The sequence below is a fragment of the Carlito syrichta genome, unplaced genomic scaffold, assembly GCF_000164805.1.
Source record: "Carlito syrichta isolate Samal-C Ts95f unplaced genomic scaffold, Tarsius_syrichta-2.0.1 Scaffold126464, whole genome shotgun sequence".
Lineage (NCBI taxonomy): Eukaryota > Metazoa > Chordata > Mammalia > Primates > Tarsiidae > Carlito > Carlito syrichta.
Window position 1 is genome coordinate 141,743 of NW_007070560.1, and position 21,017 is coordinate 162,759.

At 38.8% G+C, this 21,017-nt stretch overlaps 1 protein-coding gene across 1 annotated transcript in view; it reads left to right on the forward strand.

The window, feature by feature from the left end:
* The window catches only part of LOC103250063 (RNA-binding protein with multiple splicing), a 117,519-nt gene that overhangs the window by 65,901 nt on the left and 30,601 nt on the right, over positions 1 to 21,017 (forward strand). The gene's annotated exons all lie outside the window — the stretch shown is intronic.

Consider the following 21,017-nt stretch of genomic DNA (forward strand, 5'->3'; position numbering starts at 1 on the left):
GCAGGAGCGACCACTGCACTCCAGTCTGGGTGACAGAGTGAGACTCCATCTCAAAAAAAAAAAAGCAAACTCCTAAACCTCACCCCCAGATCAACTGAATCAGAATTTCTGAGAGAGAATCCGAGAGTTCCAGCAGTATATATGGCATGTGCTACCATGCCTGGCTAATTTTTCTTGGTTTATTATAGAGATGAGGTCTTGCCAAGTTGCCTAGGCTGGTCTCAAACCTACAGGCTCAGGCAATCCACTCACCTTGGCCTCCCAAAGTGCTGGGATTACAGACTGGCCACCAGACCTGGCCAGCAATATATTTTTTTAGTAGGCATGTTTAAGAAATATTAAATTATGTGATCTTCTCTGCAGTGGATTACCTTTCTGATTATATCTTTTTGGAGTTCATACTACTATCCCTGAAGCAGCTCATGATTGCTAGTTTAATACTGAAAATCCAAGATGTAAGTACCTAAGTACTGCATAATATTGTTTGTCCAGGACTTAAAATTATCTGATTAGTGAATTATTTCCTGCTATTTTTGTTTCATTGAAAATGTCATGAGAATGGCAAGTTTTATGTCCATCCTACATGTAGAGGAAGTAAGATCTAAGATATTGAAATGATAAAACATCATGAAATTTGTGAGGGATGTGTGTGATGCTAGGGAGAGGTTATATATGAGATTTGCCATCTCTATTTGCCGTAACTCCTTTTCTTCACATTTAACTCTTAAGTGTGCTTTAACCTCAAAGATGAATTATTATTGTTGTTATTTAGAGAAATGAGTAGTGCTTCTTTTCCTTGTAATTAAATAGTTCATGTGCCATCCTTTCTGAACTTTGCATAAAGTTGTTGGCTCTTAGAAACAAATTGTGTTGACCTCTAATTTAGAATTAGAGTAATCCTTGTGTCTTGGGCAGTAAGGCAGAAAGATGAATTATTAAATGCTTTAGGATACTACTGTCTTACAGATCTTATATTTTTGTGTGTAAATCCAGGATTAAATTAGGCAGTGTTAACTAATTTGGGTTCTCAAATTCTTACACTTTATATATCGTTTCATGAGTTTAAATTCTTGCTTGTTTTTGGTGGAGAGATGAGAAGGTACCCTTTTTGTGTTTCTTAAAACTAAAATTCTGACCATTTCTGTGAAACAATTTGAATACTGTCCAGTTATGACTTTCTCTAAGTGTGTCATTTGTAAATGTCCGATGTACTAAGAAACTTAGATCCTCAATCTAAGGAGATTTAGATCCTGATTCAAAGTTACAATAATAGGTGAATAAGATACAGTGCCTCGTCTCAAGAAATTAATAATTTAGTCAGAGAGATTATAAATAAAGCCTGTGAATCAATTAGAGAACAGAGTAATTCTCTGACTGTGGTACAAACAGTACAATAGGAATATAGAAGAGAAGAAAGAATTGGGACAGCTGGGGAAAGCTTCTTCCTTAGAGAAGTACTTCGGGCTTTCAAAAGTACAAAAGAGCCTTATATAGAAGTAAAGAATAACTATACAAGAAAATGTTTTTGTTCACAAATGAGCAGTGTATGGTATTAAGATTGACCTCGGGGAACTTAGGGAAGTAATGTTGTATGGAACATTTGAAGGTCAGAGGCTTGGAAATTTTGTTTTGTTGTATTTGGAAGAGACTGATGCATACTTGCATCAGGTTAGGCAATAATTTTGTCGTGTGAGTGTATTTTAATGCATTTTCAAAACCAGATATATGTGTATGTTGTATATGTATCTGATATTGTTTTTTAACATCTGTTTTTTATCACCTAAGATGACATTACATGTAAAATGGAAACTTTTGATGCGTGATATACTCTTCAGCATAGGTGAAGATATTTGGGTAAAAAATGATGCTTGTGCTTGTCTTGAAGGGTCATCTGAGGGTTATGGGCCAGTTATCTAAGCTCTGCTTACACATGGACAGTGTTGAAGGGATGAGGCATAAGGTTAAGGATCTGTTTTTATCTTCTTTGGGTCCATAATACCTTCGACACAATTTCAGTTAGCAAAAAAGTATTTGTATACAGTGTTAACCACATTAAAAATATTTTTTAATGGTTATATTGTAGTTCAATATATATGGTTTTTTAAGATTTCTGTTGGAGTTTTATATTGTTTCTTATTTAGAATATCAGGAAATTGTTTCACTGGGATTCAAATAAGTTACACTTTAATAGGTTAGATGTGGCCCCTGTGCAACAATGTTTGAGAAGTTTTGGCACAACAGAACTGCATATCTGGGATATTGGTTGTATCTTTATTTGGTCATAGTAGAACACAGACTTCCTGGCATTGTGAGAACTGTTTTTCCCGTACATATCTTCTCTAGTGTTCTGGCCAGGAGGTCCAGAGATCACTGACAGGCTAGGTCATGTCTACTCTGAAAGAGCCTTCATATACCCCCAGGTGCTGACAATTTTTAGAAAATTCTTTCTTAGTTGAAGAACAGTTTTGGAAAGTGCCTAAACTGCTTGAAGTTCACAAACTGGAAAATATTGATCTGGTTTCTGTAAAATGTGCTGTTTATTTTTTACTTTACAGGCATACTATATTACAAATCTATATTTTCATTCTCAGGTTGGAATTCCAAATTCCTGAAAGGTGGTTGTGATCATGGTGGTGGTAGTGGTAGTAGTGATGATGGTGGTGGTATAAATAAGCACTTCACATTGGAAATTCAGTATTAATAATGAAATATAGGCCAGGCATGATGGCTCATACCTATAATCCCAGTACTTTGGGAAGCCACAGGATTGCCTAAGTTTGAGACCAGCCTGGACAACATGGTGAGACCTTGTCTGTACAATTTTTAAAAAAAAATTAACTGATGTGATGGCACACACCTGTAGTCCCAGCTACTTGAAAGGCTGAGGCAGAAGGATTGCCTGAGCCCAGCAGGTCGAAAATGCAGTAGCCGTGATTGTGCCCCTGTGCTGTAGCCTGGGTGACAGTAAGACTATGACTCAAAAGCAGATTTTTAAAAGTTACATGCAATTTGTTCAGTGGTCGTATTTTTCCTCAACATTTGAAACACTATTTTATTATGAGTAACTTTTCAAAGTATCTTTAGCTGGCTAAGATTTAGGATTTGAGTAATTTCATTCTGTATTGTTCTTTCTGTCCCTGGCAGCAGAAAGTATTCCCAGATAGCAGTTGAGAGGTCCTTCAGTAAATGTGGAGGATTGGTTTCAGGATCTCCTGAGGATACCAAAATCCATGGATGCTCAAGTCCCTAGTATAAATAGCGTAGTGTTTGCATATAACCTGTGCACATCCTCCTTGCATATTTTATTTTTAAATTTTTTTCATAGTTGGGAGTTTATTGGTTGTACACAGACATTTCAGTTTATACACAATTCTTTTTTTGTGTGTGTGTTGGAGTCTCACTCTGTCACCCAGACTGGAGTGCAGTGGCCGCTCCCGGCCACTGCAGCCTCGACCTGCTGAGTTCCGGCGATCCTTCTGCCTTAGCCTTCCGAATAGCCAGAATTACAGGCATGTGCTACCATGCCCGGCTGATTTTTTGATTTATTGTAGAGATGAGGTTTCGCTGCCCAGGCGGGTCTCGAACCCACGGGCTCAGGCAATCCACTCACCTCAGCCTCCCAAAGGCGCGGGATTACAGGCTGAGCCACCGAGCCCGGCTTCACAATTCTTAACATACATACCAAAAGTTAAAAAAGCCACATGTCATTATTTTTAAGAAGTTATTCCAGTGACTTTCCAGCTTAAAATTTGGAGGCAAATTTTACTAGAGAGTATCAAGTACCAGTATCATCAGATATTGATAAGCCGTAACATACATCCCAGCAATTTACAATTTATCGTATATATGATATACTCAATTTTTCAATTTTTCACAGCACATTAACAAAGTTTTTAGGAAAACAGGACCACCACGACCAAAGATATTACAGAGTGTACATAATTCTGATGGGGAGAGCCATGATCAAGGAGTGGTTTTCTTTAGGAAGCATTTCTACTAAAAAATAACATGGGAATAGAAATAATATTAAATGTTCAAGACATTAAACGAGGACTGTGGTTCATATTGCTACTTAGTATGCTTTGTATTATAGGGTATAAAAACTAACCTCCATCTATGGAATGCTTAACTGACACCCAAGATAGTCAAAGACTCCTGTAATTCAATATCCTACACTGTTTTATGGTTGTACCAAAAAATAAACAACCAAGTGAATAACTTCACCTCTAATAAAAAACCATTTATACTTATAAAATGGGATGAGGTGGGATTCCCTCCTTTTTTTTTTTGAGTTGGAGTCTCACTCTGTCAGCCAGACTGGAGTGCAGTGGCGTGCTCCTAGCCACCGCAGCCTCGACCTGCTGGGCTCCGGCAATCTTTCCACCGCAGCCTTCCAAGTAGCTGGAACTACAAGCATGCTACCACGCCTGGCTAATTTTTTGATTTATTGTAGAGATGAGATCTCGCCAAGTTGCCCAGGCGAGTCTCAAACCCGCAGGCTCAGGCAATTCACTCACCTCAGCCTCCCAAAGCACGGGATTGTAGACTGAGCCACTGAGCCGGCTTCCCTCCTTCTTAAAAATGCTTCTAGAACTGCTGAAAAACTTGCATTTACAAAATAGTTGATTAAAATATTCCTCTGGATTATATAAGAAGGGAGACAGGGCCCACTGATAAGACATGGTATATGATACTATTCAGAGTTGGCTTCTTTCACTCCTGCTTCATCAGAGGCTGGATTCGCCTCAGTTTTATTTAACTTCTCCATTATCTACTGGTAACTCTTCTTTAGTTTCTTGTGTAGCCACATCAACCTATTTTCCCTTTGCCTTCTTTGTTCCTTTTGCTTGCACTTTTTTGTGTGAAGATTTATCCTTTCCTGACGCCTGTTTTGGCTTCAGTTCCATTTTTGCTGGAGCAGGTTTAACCCACAGCCTGGCTGATCTCCTCTTGGGCTCCTTCTGCATTGCCACCTCTGTGGGGCTGAGCTTCCTCTTGGGCATTTTGGTGACTGGCAGGACGTGTGCCAGGTGCCTGCCAGCCGCTGTCCCCCTCCCCCCAGTGCCTTCGTGATGCCGAACTACCTGACTGCTGCCACTCCTCTCACTGCCTGAACTGCTGAAACCTGCCTCCCTGTGTCATTTAAATCATCTCTAGATTATGCATGCTACCTAATCAATGTATGTAAATAGTTGTTATACTGTATTGTTTGGGGGAATAATGCCAAGAAAAATAAGTCTGTACGTGTTCAGTGCATATGAAATTTTTTTCCCCTAGAATATTTCTGATCTGTGGTTGGTTGACTCCATGATGTGGACCCCACGGAAATGGAGGGCCTACTGAATATATTTAACAAAAATTTGTGTAGTACTTAGTGTGTGTCAGGCACTTTTCTAAATGTTTTACAAAATACCCTGATTCATCCTCTTAACATCCTGTAAATTTTATTCTTTTTCCAATTTTACAGATGTGGAAACTGAGCGCTCATTAGTTAATAGGTTATCCACGATTTTTCAGCCAACAGGTGTTGGAGCTGGGACTAAATCTGAGCAATCTGACTATTGAGTTTGTGTGCTCCAGCACTATGCTCTGCTAAGTAATTTTTTCACAAGACTGAAAAAAATAGATTTCATCATGGCTATTAGGACAGAGTGTCTGTGATAAACTGGTTGTACACCAGTAACTTTCCAGTACGTTTTTTATATTTTGTACTGGCAGTTCTGTGCTAAATTTGTGTGACCTAAAATGACATTCTATGTTTTGTTTGTTTTGTTTTGGTTTAAGACATGGTTTCTCATCACTATGCTGCCCAGGTATTGACCTTGAACTTTTGAGTTCAAGAGATCCTGCCACCTCAGTCTCCCCAGTAACTGTGAGACTACAAGCTCGTGACACTGTACCTGGGTATATTCTGTTTTAATTGTTACATGAACCATAAAATATACAGTTTAAATACATGTATGAATATATAGTAAAAATTGGCTTGATTGAGAGCTTCTCAGTGGCAAGAACTAGGTCTTCCTGGCGCTTGCACCATGTGACCTCTGCTTTTAACAAAAGCCTTTCCTTGCATTACCTTTGGAGTTGGAAAGGAACTTGCAGAGCAACTCTTCCACACCTTCATTTTAAAAATGAAACGGAGGCCCAGGAGGGTCGGTGCCTCAGCCTTCAACAGCTTGATTTAAAAGCAGAAACAACTGGGTGTGGTGGCTTGTGCCTGTAATCCTAGCACTTTGGGAGGTTGAAGCAGGAGAATTGCCCAAAAATTCAAGAGTAGCCTAGGTAGTGTAGCAAGACCTCATCTCTACAAAAAAATCAAAAGTCGTGTGTTCGCATGACTGTAGTCTCAGCTACTCAGGAGACTGAGGCAGGATTGCCTGAGTTAAGAAGGTTGAGGCTGTGATGAGCCGTGATCGTGCCTCTACAATCCAGCTTGGGCTACTGAGTGAGATTCCAATTTGAGGAAAAAAAAGAAGCATGATTTAACCATTAGGCTCAATTTAATAGTCTTTTCCTTCCTTTATAATTATTGAAAATTTACACAGTGCTGTGGGAATCCAGATTAAGTATTTTAACAAACTTTAAAAAATACTTTGGATCCATTTGAAAGCACATATAATCATATTAACCTAAGCTATTTTTCTTTTCTTTTTTTTTGAGGTGGAGTCTCACTTTGTCACTTGTGCTTACGGCCACTACAGCCTAAACCTGCGGGGCTCAAGCGATCCTTCTGCCTCAGCCTTCCAAGTAGCTAGAAACAGGCCTGCACCATCATGCCTGGCTATTTTTTATTTATTGTGGAGATGAGGTCTTGCCATGTTGCCCAGACTGGTCTTGAACCCATGTGCTCAGACAATCCTCTTGCCTCAGCCTTTCAAAATGATGGGATTATAGGCATGAGCCACGGCATCTGGCCTAAGTTATTTTTCCGGCCACAAATCTCACAATTTCTGTTTTCCTGACATTTGTTCTGTGTCTTTTGTTGCTTTCCTCAGGCAAGAACATTTCTAGTTGTAAGTCATATCAAGTCTTATAAGAACTGTGTCTCTTTACATAATTACGTATACTTATATTTATATAAACCATTGACTTGATTCAAGCAACCATGTAAATGGTTAGCAGACATAATTGTAGGTGGTTATCAGATTAAACTTATCTTCAGTGGAGAGTAGTTTTTGTAGTAGACTGGGAATATTAATTGTAGCCCAAATACATTAAATGTATTCTGAAATTGGAAATGCCTACAATTGGAAAAGCTAATCTAAATTAAAAATCTAAAGTTAAAAATGATCTAAACTTAAAAATAGAAGTTTGCTCTTTTACTGGAGGCACTCAGTTATAAACACTGGGCTTTGTAGTGTTTAAACCAGTTTGTGAATTAGAGAATATAACTGACTTAAAATAGGTTGTATTATAAAAATTTGTATTTCAGCCGGGCTCAGTGGCTCAGCCTGTAATCCCGTGCCTTTGGGAGGCTGAGGTGAGTGGATTGCCTGAGTCCGCGGGTTCGAGACCCGCCGGGGCAGCGAAACCTCATTTCTATAATAAATCAAAAAATCAGCCGGGCGTGGTAGCGCATGCCTGTAATTCTGGCTACTCGGAAGGCTGAGGCGGAAGGATCGCCGGAGCCCAACAGTTGAGGCTGCGGTGGCCGAGAGCGGCCACTGCACTCCAGTCTGGGCGACAGAGTGAGACTCCAACTCAAAAAAATTTGTATTTCAGTCATGCAGTTGTTATTTTAATACAAATGAATATTGGTGGAATGAGTTTTCCTGTACAAACAAGTTTAGAAAAGTGGGTGGTTCTTAGTGAGTTTACCAAAACCCTGTTAATACACACAATTTAAGCCTGCATATACATCTGTGCTCTGTGAACTTCCCTGGACTTGACCGTCTTAGCCTTTTTCCTAGTATTAGTTCAGAATAATTTAAATTTACATTTTTGCTATTTTATTTTCTGTATCATGAGAGATATATCTGGAATGAGGTACAGATATTAATCAAAGTAAAGTATAAGTAAGATATAATACAATAAAGAGTAGTGACAAATCAGGACAGTTACGATCTGAAATGAACTTTAAAAAAAAAAAAAAACTGCAGGTGTGCCCCACCATGTCCAGCTAATTTTATCATATTTTCTAAAGATGAGGTCTCACTGTGTTGCCTAGGCTGGTCTTGGACTTCTGGACTCAAGTAGTCCTCCTGCCTGAGTCTCTCATAGTGCTGGGATTACAGATGTTAGCTACCTTACCTGGCCTGAAACGTACTTTTTAAAAGATTCATGTTTATTTCATTCTATTGCATTTTATATATTAAGTCTAGTCAATTAAAAATTAATGGAAAAGAGACCAATCTTCTATTGGGACTTTAAAATAGAAATGCATATGAATTCATACCTATATAACTTCATTGCCCAGCTTTGCCAACTGGTATAAATCCTTTCACTGATGTTGATATAATTATGTTCTAGCATTATTATGCCATCATCAAATAAATTTTTTTTTTTTTAGTCAAAGTTTTTGTTTTTTAAAGTCAAGAGTCTCACTCTGTCACCCAGGCTGGAGTGCACTGGCAAGCTCACAGACATCGCACCCTCGATCTGCTGGGCTCAGGCGATCCTTCCACCTCAGCCTTCTAGGCAGCTGTAACCACAGGTGTGCTCCACCATGCCTGGCTAATTTCTTGATTTATTGTAGAGATGAGTTCTCGTCAAGTTGCCTGGGCTAGTCTTGAACCCCTGAACTCAGGCAATCTTCTCCCCTCCGCCTCCCAAAGATTATAGGCATGAGCCATTACATCCAGCTTAAATAAATGTTTTATATTATTTAAATCTAAGTAATGGCTTTCTAATAAAAAGTGTTTTGATAAGTTTTAGGGGACAATTTTTGTTTAAAAATTTTTAATGTTAAAAATGTCTAAGGCCGGGCATGATGGCCCATGCCTGTAGTTCCATCTACTTGGAAGGCTGAGATGGAAGGATTCCCTGAGCCCATCAGGTCAAGGCTGTGGTAGCCATGAGCATGCCACTGCCTTCCAGTCTGGGCAACAGAGTGAGGCTCTGACTTAGAAAAAAACAATTCTAAGTGCGCACTTTACTTTGCTTAACTAAACTTCTAAGGGATCTCCTTCTGAGATGACTTGCTTACATGGCTTTTGGCCAGAGGCCTCAGTTCCTTATCATGTGGATCTCCCCATAGGGCTTCTTGAGTATCATCACAACATGGCAACTGGTTTCCCCCAGGGATAAGTGACCCAGGAGCTTCCACTGAGGAAGCCGCAATACCTTTTTTGACCTAACTTTGAAGTCAGAACCCTGTCACTTCTGCCATATTCTTAATAAGTTACTAAGTAAAGACACACTGAAGGTGAGGGAGATTAAGTTCCACCTTTAAAGGAAGGAATATCAAAGAAATCATAGACATAGTTTAAGATGAGGAAACTTAGAAATGGAGAGGTTCAGGGACTTACCCAAGTGCGTAGTTGTGAGTTCCAGAACCCAAATTTGAATCCCAACTGACTGGCTCCGTATGGTTTTTTTGTGTTTTGGGTTTTTTCTTTAATCATAATGCTTTGAACACTTAACCTCTTAAATGCATATAAGAAGTTACAGTGACTATGTTTGTTTATACTCATTCATATGGGTATTCATGGATTATATGGCTTTCTCTTTTATGTCTTGTTACTCGTATTTTGACTCAATTTTTATATTCATTTATTTTCTAGAAACTTACTGATCACCTCTTGTCAAGTACTGAGATATTTACCACTGTCATATGAAGAAGAATTTTCAGTTTGAAGCTGAACTAATCTGGCACCAACGAATTTTAAGCTATGTATTTGGCCGTTTTACATGACAAAATATTGGAAAACAAATCTGTTGACCCCATAGCTTTCTAGTTTTGCAATCCTCACATCTTCTCTAGTTGTTAGAACTATGGTATGTTGTACATGGCTATTAGAATGCATTACAAGCTGAAGTTGGCCTTGGGATGAAGTTCCTCATATGGCGTTTGTCCACTACTGATATAAAAACAATATCATGGTGGTTACTAGAGCATGGTGGTTCATTTTTGTTATCCCAGTGCTTTGGGAAGCCAAGATGGGAATATTGCTTGAGGCTGTACGTCTGCAAAAAAAAACAAAAACAAAAAAGAACTTTTTAAATTAGCTAGTTGAATGCTGAGGCGGAAGGATAGCTAGAACCCAGCAGGTTGACGCTGGGGTGGCCTTGAGCATGCCACTGTACTCTAGCCTGGGCAATGGAGTGAGACTCCAACTCAAAACAAACAAAAATTAGCTGGGCATGGTGGTGCATGCCTGTAGTCCTGGCTATACAGGAGGCTGAGGCAGGCAGGAGGATCACTTAGGCCCAGGAATTGGATGCTTGCAGTGAGCTACAATTGCACCATTGCACCCCAGCCTGGGCAACAGACAAGACCCTGTCTCTATTTTTTTTAAGTCCTGGGCAATGTTGGAACCATAATTTGTCAATTCTTCTCCTCCCTCCTTCACACACACACACACACACACACACACACACACACACACACACACACACACACACACACACACACACTGGTCATGCTGGCTAAGGGACCCTAGTTTCCATAGGCCCTAAATCAGGTTATAAATTTGTTTGTTCTACAAATTGGGTCAACCAACTATATGTCACTTGGGGCAAACACTAGTGAATCGCTCAAAACTTGGGAGTCATGCACTGTGGTAATTATGTGGCTTTTTTACTTTAAGTGACCATGAATACCTCTGTGTACTGTGTTAGTTTTTCCTATATAGTTTAGAAGAGGGAAAAGAGTTTTTTCTTTGAATAAGTCTGCTTTGTAAAATAGCAGTCACCCAAATTATGCAGAGGATAGGAAGAGGTCTTAGAATTTTGATATTTTGTCCCTCCCTTCCTCCTTCCCTCCCTCCCTCAAGGTGAGAAAGCAGGATTTATTGAGAGGACACAAAAGCTCCCAGAGCGGGAGGGGACCCAAGGAGGTTGCAAGCAAATTTCTTCATAATGAGGTTAGGTATTCACATGTACAGACACATCTTTTGCCTATACCGTAGCAGTTTCAAACCCTAGATAATCTTTTCTCTTATTCCTTTTGATGTATAATGAACATTAGGAATAGCCTGTGTTGGGTTTGGTCTTAAGAAGCCCTATCAAAATGGGAGATTATGAAACTCATCTGGTTGTAAATTGACCCTGGATTGGGCTAGGATAGGCTCCTCAATGGTTGAACATAGTGGTGTGGTGGACCAAGCACTAATTTGCTGTCCCCATTCCCTGTACAAGTCTGAGCAGTGCACAGGCCCTACAAATATGAGTTTGTGGAACATAGTTGTTCTTTCTTCCACATGTGCTCCCATTAATCTTCTTTCTTTCCCTGATCCTACAGGAAAGGGGCCCTGGTTTCCATTGGCCCTAAATAAAGTGATATATTTGGTTGTTCTACAAATTGGATCAACCAACTAAATATCACCTAGGGCAAACACTAGTGGATTCCTCAAAACCAGGGAGTCATGCACTGTGGGTAATTGTATAGCTTTTTCCATTAGAACAAAGAGCAATTTTCAATTTAAAACTAAAACATTTTAGTGACCCTTTTATACTTACCCTTAAGTTCTCTGTGTCTGTAGCAACGTGGCCTCCTGAACCAAAACATTCCTTTCAAGTCATGGAAAAGGAACCATTCTTTAAGTCCAGTAGGTAACCATTGTCAGGAAGAAAAAACTTGACCACCTGCTCTGTCTTGAAGTCAGTGCCAACTAGAAACTAGAGCTTAACCAAAGGCCGGTCAGTTTCTGCTGAGCTGCACCAGAATTAAATGCCTGGCAGACCATTTTAATGGTTGCGGCAATCCATTTTCATGGATGGGAAATCATACCAAGCCAACAAAGCCTTCTTTGGGAATGAGATAACCAGCAGTCTTCAGCAGGGTTAAGTCTCGCAACTTGTTTTTTAAGCTGATACTTACAAAATAAGCAAAAAACTTACAGATTATTAACAAAAAATAGTGAAATAATTTAGCCAGTGTGTAAAATTTACAACTAGGGTTCTGACAGCCCCCTCTCCTCCAGTGTATTAAAACAATCCAGCTCTATGGGATTTATGCAGCACAGATATGTGGAGATATTTTTAACTTCCCACTTCCTGAAATCAAATTTCTATTACACAGTCTCTCAGAAGAGGGATGGCAATTCCTTAGGTGTTGTAGAGTGAGTGGTTCCTCTGTCTCATCTTAGTAGAAGTAAGGCAGTCACAAAGCAAGAATATCCCTTTGAAACCATGATGGTCTTGCTCTTAGGACTTTACTTCAGAGCCATTAGTTCCTTTTTTTTGGTTGGGTTATTTTTATAGAGGTAAATACTAAGAGTCTATGCTGACTTTTGGTCAGAATTGACATGTGAAGCAAGTTATGTGACTGTATTTTTACTAGATTAAGCTTGTCCCTATGGATCAAGGACAGATAGGAAAATAGTGAAAAATTTTAAGGACAGAACTGGACAGGCAGGACCCTAGGTTTGTATTTTCAAGTGAAGGAGATACATTTAGGCTTTTGTTTGTTCTTTTATTTTTAAAGAAGTGATTTGTGCTTATAAATACTTAAATCCAAAGATATATAAATGTATAAAATGAAAGCTCTATAATTTTCCTTCTTTCCACTACTAACATACTATTAACATACAGGTAATTTGGTATACAGAGGGTGCCAAAAAAATGCATACACATTTTAAGAAAGGAAAAAACTAGCCAGGCTTGATGGCTCAGCCTGTAATCCCGCACCTTAGGAGGCTGAGGTGAGTGAATTGCCTGAGCCCACGGGTTCGAGACCCACTTGGGCAACTTGGCGAGACCTCATCTCTACAATAAATAAAAAATTAGCCGGGCATGGTAGCATGCGCCTGTAGTTCCAGCTACTTGGAAAGCTGAGGCGGAAGGATCGCCGGAGCCCAGCAGGTCGAGTTTGCGGTGGCCGGGAGCGGCTATTGCACTCCAGTCTGGGTGACAGAGTAAGACTCCAACTCAAAAAAAAAGAAAGGAAAAAACTGTATTAAAATTGTAATACAGGCTGGGCATGGTGACTCACGCCTATAATCCCAGTGCTTTGGGAGGTCGAGGTAAGAGGATTGTCTGAGTCCACAGGTTCAAGACCAGATTGGGCAATTTGGTGAGACCGCATCTCTACAATAAATCAAAAAGTTAGCTGGGTATGGTGGCTCATACCTATAGTGCCAGCTACTTGGAAGGCTGAGGTGGAAGGATCACCTGAGCCCAGAAGGTTGAGGCTGTGGTGGCCGTGAGCGTGTCACTGCACTTCAGCCTAGGTGACAGAGTGAGACTCCAACTCGAAAAAAAAAAAAAAAAGTAAAGCACTATATACCAATAAATGTAAGTAGCGTTTGACTTCTGCAATTATAAGAGGTGCTCAAAGTGGTTACCATCAGTGTCCAGACGCTTCTGATTACAGCCAACTAAAAGTAATACATAAGTAACATCTCTTAAAATGTGTAAACATTTTTTTGGCATCCCAGTATATTCCTTCAATACATTTTTTTCTCTAGCGTGTACTGACTTATAAAAACACCAAAAGAATTAAACTGGGAATGTGCGCTGTTCTGGCGTTTGCTTTTTCACTTCACAGTCATGAACCTTTTTCCATGTAAGTAAAAATCTTCCCATTTTAAATATGCAAGTTAGTAAGTGTGAGTATCTTAAAAGAAAACACAAAACTTTGTTAATTACATTTGTTGAAATTGGACTTACACATTTAAGTTTGTTGATCATAAGTTGAAATGTGATTGATTCTTCTAGTAACTGTATAATAATCTCTTTGCCCTTGTCTATATAGCCTTGAATTTTTTATGGTCTGTTTTCTCTTTTTGGACCAGTCTCCGTTGCAGTCTGTGTCTTTTTTCATATTTCTCCCATTATCCTGATAGGTTTTTAAAATTTTTCTCTTTTTTATTTTGTCTCTTGTAATAATTATCTCTTCTGCCATTTTGCCACATATGAGTGAATGTTTGTCAGTTGTTACGGTAACTACTGATACTGTGACTGGGAAATGTAGTCACCTCATTTTGTTTACCATATCATCAGCTGAACTGTTGACAAGGAAATGCTTGTATCTCCCTTGGATATACAGTGTTATTCTGTAGATTTCTAAACCAGTCAAGAGATACTTACAGAGTATATACTCTGTGCCTAGGACTGGGCTACACACAACAGTAAAGAACCATCAGACTCTAAAATGCTCATAGATAGAGCCTATCTGTGAATCCTTGTGTGTTTCACATAATGGGTTCTCTAAAAGAATGCTTCAAACATACGGCACATTTGAGAGATTCTTTTGGAGTCTACATTAGTACATATAACAATGTGTACTTATGAAAAAATTTGCAAAGAGATAGATGAACATAGGTGTACCATCATGAATGTTACTCAGAGTGTTTCAAATGAGTCACTATACATAGTCATTCCTGAGTCATTACAAAATGAGAAATTGTCTTTCCCAGTTTTATAAATTTAAGAGGAGCCTAAAGAGACCAGCTAAAGTAGTTAGATATAGATGACCTTAAAACCTTTTATAAAAAACTACAACATACAGAGAAAATGCCTGTAGTGTTTGGAAATTATGTGTTTACCAGATGTGGCTGCTAGCTGAAAAGTGTATGTGATTATTCTGTGCTGTGTACTGAAATTATGGCATTTTCCACTGCTTTTTATTTTCATGTCTAGATTACCAACAAGATTAGGCATGTTCTTCATTAAAGATAGGGCCTTTCCAATTTTAGAGCCTGTCTTTGGCCTTTTTATCCAGGGAAACTCAAGACTGACACAGTGACTTTACATATTCAATTAGAGTTTATTAATGAGAAGTTAGTCAATAGCTTGCCTTTCCTAGTGGGAGCTGACTGTGCCATTTAAGAACATATGGCTGGTTTTATCCAAAATCTAACTGTGGCCTCTGCAGGAATGCTTATAGATAATGGCTGAGCCAAGAACACTCTTGCTCTTCTGCCCAGCGTGGGACGATTTCTACTAGCATTTATTGTTTCAGTCCTATTGGGGTAAAAAGGAAGTTAAAAGTACATTCACAAATCTAGTAGAGGTTCTTTGGGACAGAGCTGTCAGCAGCTTCATCTCTTCAATTTCTATGAGGCATGTTGTGTACTTGTCTAAGAAATGTGTTTCCCCATGTGTTTGATAAAGTAAACATCTGCAGATGCTAAAGGCACAGTGCCAGGCACATCTGTGTCCATGAACTTTGCTGGTAATTAAGGGCTGTCCTAGATAATGGTTTGATCTGCTGCAAAGTTCATTTGGCATCATTCATTTGTTATCTTGGGGAACTGTTTTTTTGTTTGTTTGTTTATTTGTTTTTAATGGGTATTTGATCATAGATTTACATGCTACTTACGCTTTTACTCTTTGGGTTTTAATTGACATTCTACTTTGTGAATGAAATAAGCTTTTTGTTATCACAGCCAATAACTTGCATATTCAGTTTCCATCACTGGCAGTAGGCTTCCTGCAGGCAAGAACCATGTTTTTATGATTGCTGTAGATGTAGCAAAGCTAAAACCCAGAAGGTGCCATTTAATGGTTCAGATAAAAAGTGTAAGAAGAGTAAAAAGAGTAGGGAAACAAAAGTGTTTTTAAATATCCCTGTGATTCTAGATTCCTGTCACCATAGAAAAGCGTGAATTCTATATATAGGAAGTTATATTTTCCATTCATTAGCCATGATTTTCTTTAACTTGCTTGATAAAGTATTCTAGTTTGAGGAGGTCTGGAAAGGATTCCAAGCACATTATGCCCTTGGATTTAATTGACCTTGAGTTAGAATCAAATACATAATGTAAATATTCGAGAATTTCTTCCCCCTTGTCAGTCTGTCTATTCTGTCAGAGGAAAGAATATCTCTTCAGTGAATGTGAGATGAGATATACTGGGAGGTTTCTGAGACAATATGGACTTAGATTAGATTCTAGGAAATATAAGTCTTGTCTTGTCCATGTTTAAATGAAATGACAAACACCTTAGCTGCCTCCAGTTTGATGAACAAAATAGAGTTGCTTTGGGCCTCTTGGTATCTATGGGTGGGTGGCGAACTTAGGCCTAACAGGAGCTTGGATTTTTTTCCCATGTATAATAGTTTTCTGTGGAAACACTAAGATAAGAATCTCTTCATGACTTATTCTGGAATATTTACATAAGAAAAAATTTTCTTCATAAACTTTGTAATTTATATCGCTACAAATACTGACTTTATTTCTAGTTTCCTAAAGAAAGAGAGATAATAAATTGAGGTAATTTTTAACCTAATAAAATAATATAATACATGTTTATTTTAGAAAGATGGAAGATACAAATAAACTAATAAAAAAATTAAAATCATTACTATTACACCATTCGGGGCTAAACCATATAAATATAAGCATCTGAGTATGTCATCTACAAGCTATTTTTTCCTTTCTACATATACATATATATGTTGGCTACTGTACAGGACAAAGCAGAACTATATGTACTCTTTCCTCAAACATCATTTTCATTGGCCATATAATATTCCGTTGTATGATATAGATGAGCCTTAGTCTATGTTAAGTAATCTTTGTTGATAATCTCCAGATTTCTAGTGAGTTTTGTTGGTAAGTTCTTTGACTTGCATGTTTATAAAGCCTTTTTCTTTAGAATAATAATATACACCATGGTTTATTTCCTAGGTTAACTCCTGAAATCCTTATTGATATCTATCACATATCTAATAAGCTGCACTGCTGGACAGATGGCACCCTAGCACTTAAAGCATAGCATCTTCTTATCACAATATTTCTCTGGAAATCTCTGTAATCCAGTTAGCACCTGCCATAGTGTCAGGGATGTAGCAGGCACTCACAATATCTGAATGAAGGGGAGATGGGATTATCCCACTGCTCATGTTGTCCTGGCAAGAACAGCCAAATTGAATGGATGGTGTTGACTTTCTGGACTTTGGGAAGAGAATTGGAGGAGAGTTGTGAGTGGCAGGGAGGGCACACTCGACAGCAGATTCCCTCATGGCTGTGTCTTTAGCAGTTGCCAGCAGTTCAACCTTGATAAAGACTTTCCCAGGAACTTTATCTGGTGGCAAAGATGTGATGAGGGAAGGCAAAAATTACAGAAATCTTGAACAACAAACTTAACTTAATTGACGTTTATAGACCATTCCACCCATCAGCAACAGAGTACACATTTGTACAAACTCTTATCATGTTCTGAACCATAAAATAAGGAATTGATGGGCAGTTTTTTTAATGAAAAAAAGTTAAGTGTATGCCTTTTGTATGCAACTGTTCTACTTCTGTTTATTCAAGAGGATGGTATATATTTACATAAGGATTCATACATGAATATTTGTAGCTATCTCATTTGTAAATGCCAAAAACAAGAAATAAACTAAGTGTTCATCAACATGTGAATGGATAAACTGTGGCAGAGCCATACTACAGAATGCTGTTCAGTAGTAAAAAGGAGTAGACTGTTGATACATTCAACAACATGGATGGATCTCAAATTTCACTTAATGTAAGGTAAAGAAGCCAAACAAAGGACATATACTCTGTGGTTCCAGCTTATAAATGTTTAAACATGAATAGTAGCCCTTTGTATTTGGATGTCCCCTCTCATGGAACATAAAGAGATTGTTGGTGATTATATGGGACAAGCTTATGCCAGCACAAATTTTTCAAAAATGTATGTTCCCTTGAAGTTTTCCATTCAAATTGTATGAAAAAGCAAATAAATAGATGGACTGTATACTGAGATATACATAAAAAAGTATCAGCTGGCATTATGCAGAAACAATGTGTGAAGAGCTTTCACAGTGGTGCACAGGTTGGGCAATAAATTACATATTATTAATGTGTGAGGAAGAAAATGAGACTGCATTGTCTGCTGAAATAGAAAAATACAAGAGACCGGGCGTGGTGGCTCACATCTGTAAGGGAGTTCAAGACCAGCCTGGGCAACTTGGTGAGACCTCGTCTCTACAGTAAATAAAAAAAATTAACTGGGTGTGGTAGCACACACCTGTGGTTCCAGCTACTTGGAAGACTGAAGTGGAAGGATAACCTGAGCCCAGTAGGTAGAGGCTGCAGTGACCATGAGCATGCCACTGCCCTCCAGCCTGAGCAACAGATTGAGACTCTCACTCAAAAGAAGAAGAAAAATACCAGATGGAAGACTTCAAACAGATTACTATGATGCAACATGTATCAGTGAACCAGCAGTGCATTAAATATAAGTTACAAAATTTTGATTATTTTTGTCATAAATTAGTTCCTTAATGTCAAAAATCCCATTATAAGCCAAGGATCAATACAATAAAATAATTGATTCCAGTGCTATACTATTTTAATATGAAGTGATTAATTTTTCACTATTTTGTTAAAAAGTGCATTCAAGTTGCTAGTAGGTGATCCGCGTGATGTCTCTGAGTGCAAAAGGCTAATATCCTGAGACAGAAAGTACATCAGTAATTGCCTGAGGGTGGAGGTTGGAGGGACAGGATGGGAAGAAGGTTTAAAGGGGCATGAGGAAACGTTTGCGGTGATGGATTGTCCTGGCTATAAATGGTTTTATAGGTTACGCATATGTCAAAACATAAAATTGTAGGCCGGGCTCGGTGGCTCAGCCTTGTAATCCCAGCACTTTGGGAGGCTGAGGCGAATGGATTGCCTGAGCCCATGGGTTCGAGACCAGCCCAGGCAACTTGGCAAGACCTCGTCTCTACAATAAATCAAAAATTAGCTGGGTGTGGGAGTACACACTTGTCCGGCTACTTGAAAAGCTGAGGCGGAAGGATCGCCAGAGCCCAGCAGATTGATGCTGGGGTGGCTGTGAGAGTGCCACTGCTCTCCAGCCTACACGACAGAGTGAGACACCAACTCCAAAAAAAACACAAAGAATTGTACACTTTCAAGATGTGCAGTTTATTTTATAACAATTATACCTCCATAAAGCTGTTTTATTTAAATGTCTTATTTAGACATTTAGTATTCTAGGGTTGTTTGCATCATTAAAGTGTTTATTAAACACATGCAAATGGCATGACATTTTATCGTGTACTGTTCTGGGTTGATAAAAGAGCCTTGCTTTCTGAATTTTACTTCCGTATAACCAGAATCAATGGAAAGTATTGGGAATCTAGAAAATAACCTCTCCATTTCTCATCGAGGAAAAATCTTTCACACACATGGTTAACAATTGACCAGTTATTTTTTTTCTTTAAGTTACAATGATTTCAAATTAAGAAATCAATCATGTTGCATCAGCCTGATTAGAGAAAAAGAATAGAAAATAGGGTGGTAATTCAGTGGTTATCTCTTGATTTTGAATTCAGGTGAGATTCCTGAGCTAGTGGCTTTTGATGTGTTCTGTGGTTTGATCCTAAACTACCTGTTTAATGTTGTTTCCTCCTTACCCCAGAATGCACAGTTCCTACTTCATTGCCTTGGTTAATGTTTTTCTCTGCCTAGGATTCTTATCCACTTCACCTCATCTTTTGTCTCTATTTTATAAAATTCTACCCATCCTTTAAGTTCTTACTCAGATCCTAACATGCTTTTTCTGAGTCTCTCATCTGGAAATGTGTCATCTATCTTCTGTCTTTTAGTAGACACTAAGCGCAGATGAGGGGGGACACAAAAAAACCCTGGAATTATCTTTTGGAGGGTGGACCCCTTGAAGTACAGGCTTCTCTCACTGGATAAGTGTTCTAGGAACCCATTGGCATCAGTGTACCAGCTCATGTTGTTTTGAGAGGTTGTGTTCAGCTTCAGTGAATTTTTTTTTGGAGATTCTTTCAACACATTTGCCCATTTCATGATGAGTGATTTATGAGTACACCTGCCCACACATGCTGAGTGTTCAACAATTTTTGACCAAAAACGCCATGACCCCCATGCCCCCTCCCTCTTCACATGAGCAACTTCTTTTTGTTTCCCTGGATGGAAAAAGTGCTCAGAAAGAAATATTTTGCTGATGTGGAAGAGGTGAAACAAAAAACGGCAGAGCCCTAAAAGGCATCAAAATTGTTTTGAGTAGTGGAAAAAGCATCTCTATAGGTGTATTGCATCAAAGTACTTTGAAGTTGACTATAAAGTTTGAACATGTAAGAATACATACACAATTTTTTATAAATAAATTCTGGGTTTTTTGGGTCCCCCCCTTGTATATGTTGGTTGTGCCATAGAAGAACACAGTAAGAGCAATGATCAGTGAGGTCTTTCTGTTTTGCAATGGAGTAGATACAGAATTATGCTTTTTGGCTACTTTTTAAGTGCATTTGACTTGTTCACTGTACTTTTGACAAGTAGGGTAAAACCAATTGTTTTGATTTTATCTTTGAAGCAACTTGTATAGTGTTATTCATAGACAGACTAGTGGCAGATTTACTGTCCTTGTGACTTTTTTTCCCTCAAGCTAAAATTTAAATTATGTGAAATCTCTTCACACACACACACACACACCCCCCTCCATTAGAACTGTGCAATGGTAGTTGGAAAAAGGGAAGTCAGTTCATTAATTTAAATCAGTTAGATGTGTGCTTTGGGAGGCTGAGGTGAGTGGATTGCCTGAGCTTGCGGGTTCGAGACCCGCCTGGGCAACTTGGCGAGACCTCATCTCTACAGTAAATAAAAAAAACCAACCGGGCGTGGTAGCATGTGCCTGTAATTCCGGCTACTCGGAAGACTGAGGCGGAAGGATCGCCGGAGCCCAGCAGGTCGAGGCTGCGGTGGCCGGGAGCAGCCACTGCCCTCCAGTCTGGGCGACAGAGTGAGACTCCAACTCAAAATAAATAAATAAATAAATAAATCAGCTAGATGTAATTTAAGAGTTGACTTAGGGAGTGTACCTTCAGTTTACACTAAAGGCTACACTTCCTCTAAAATTAAGAGAAAAAGTTGGCTTGATGGCATTTTTTTTTTTTCTTAATGGCATCTTAATATTGGATTATTCACTGTGTC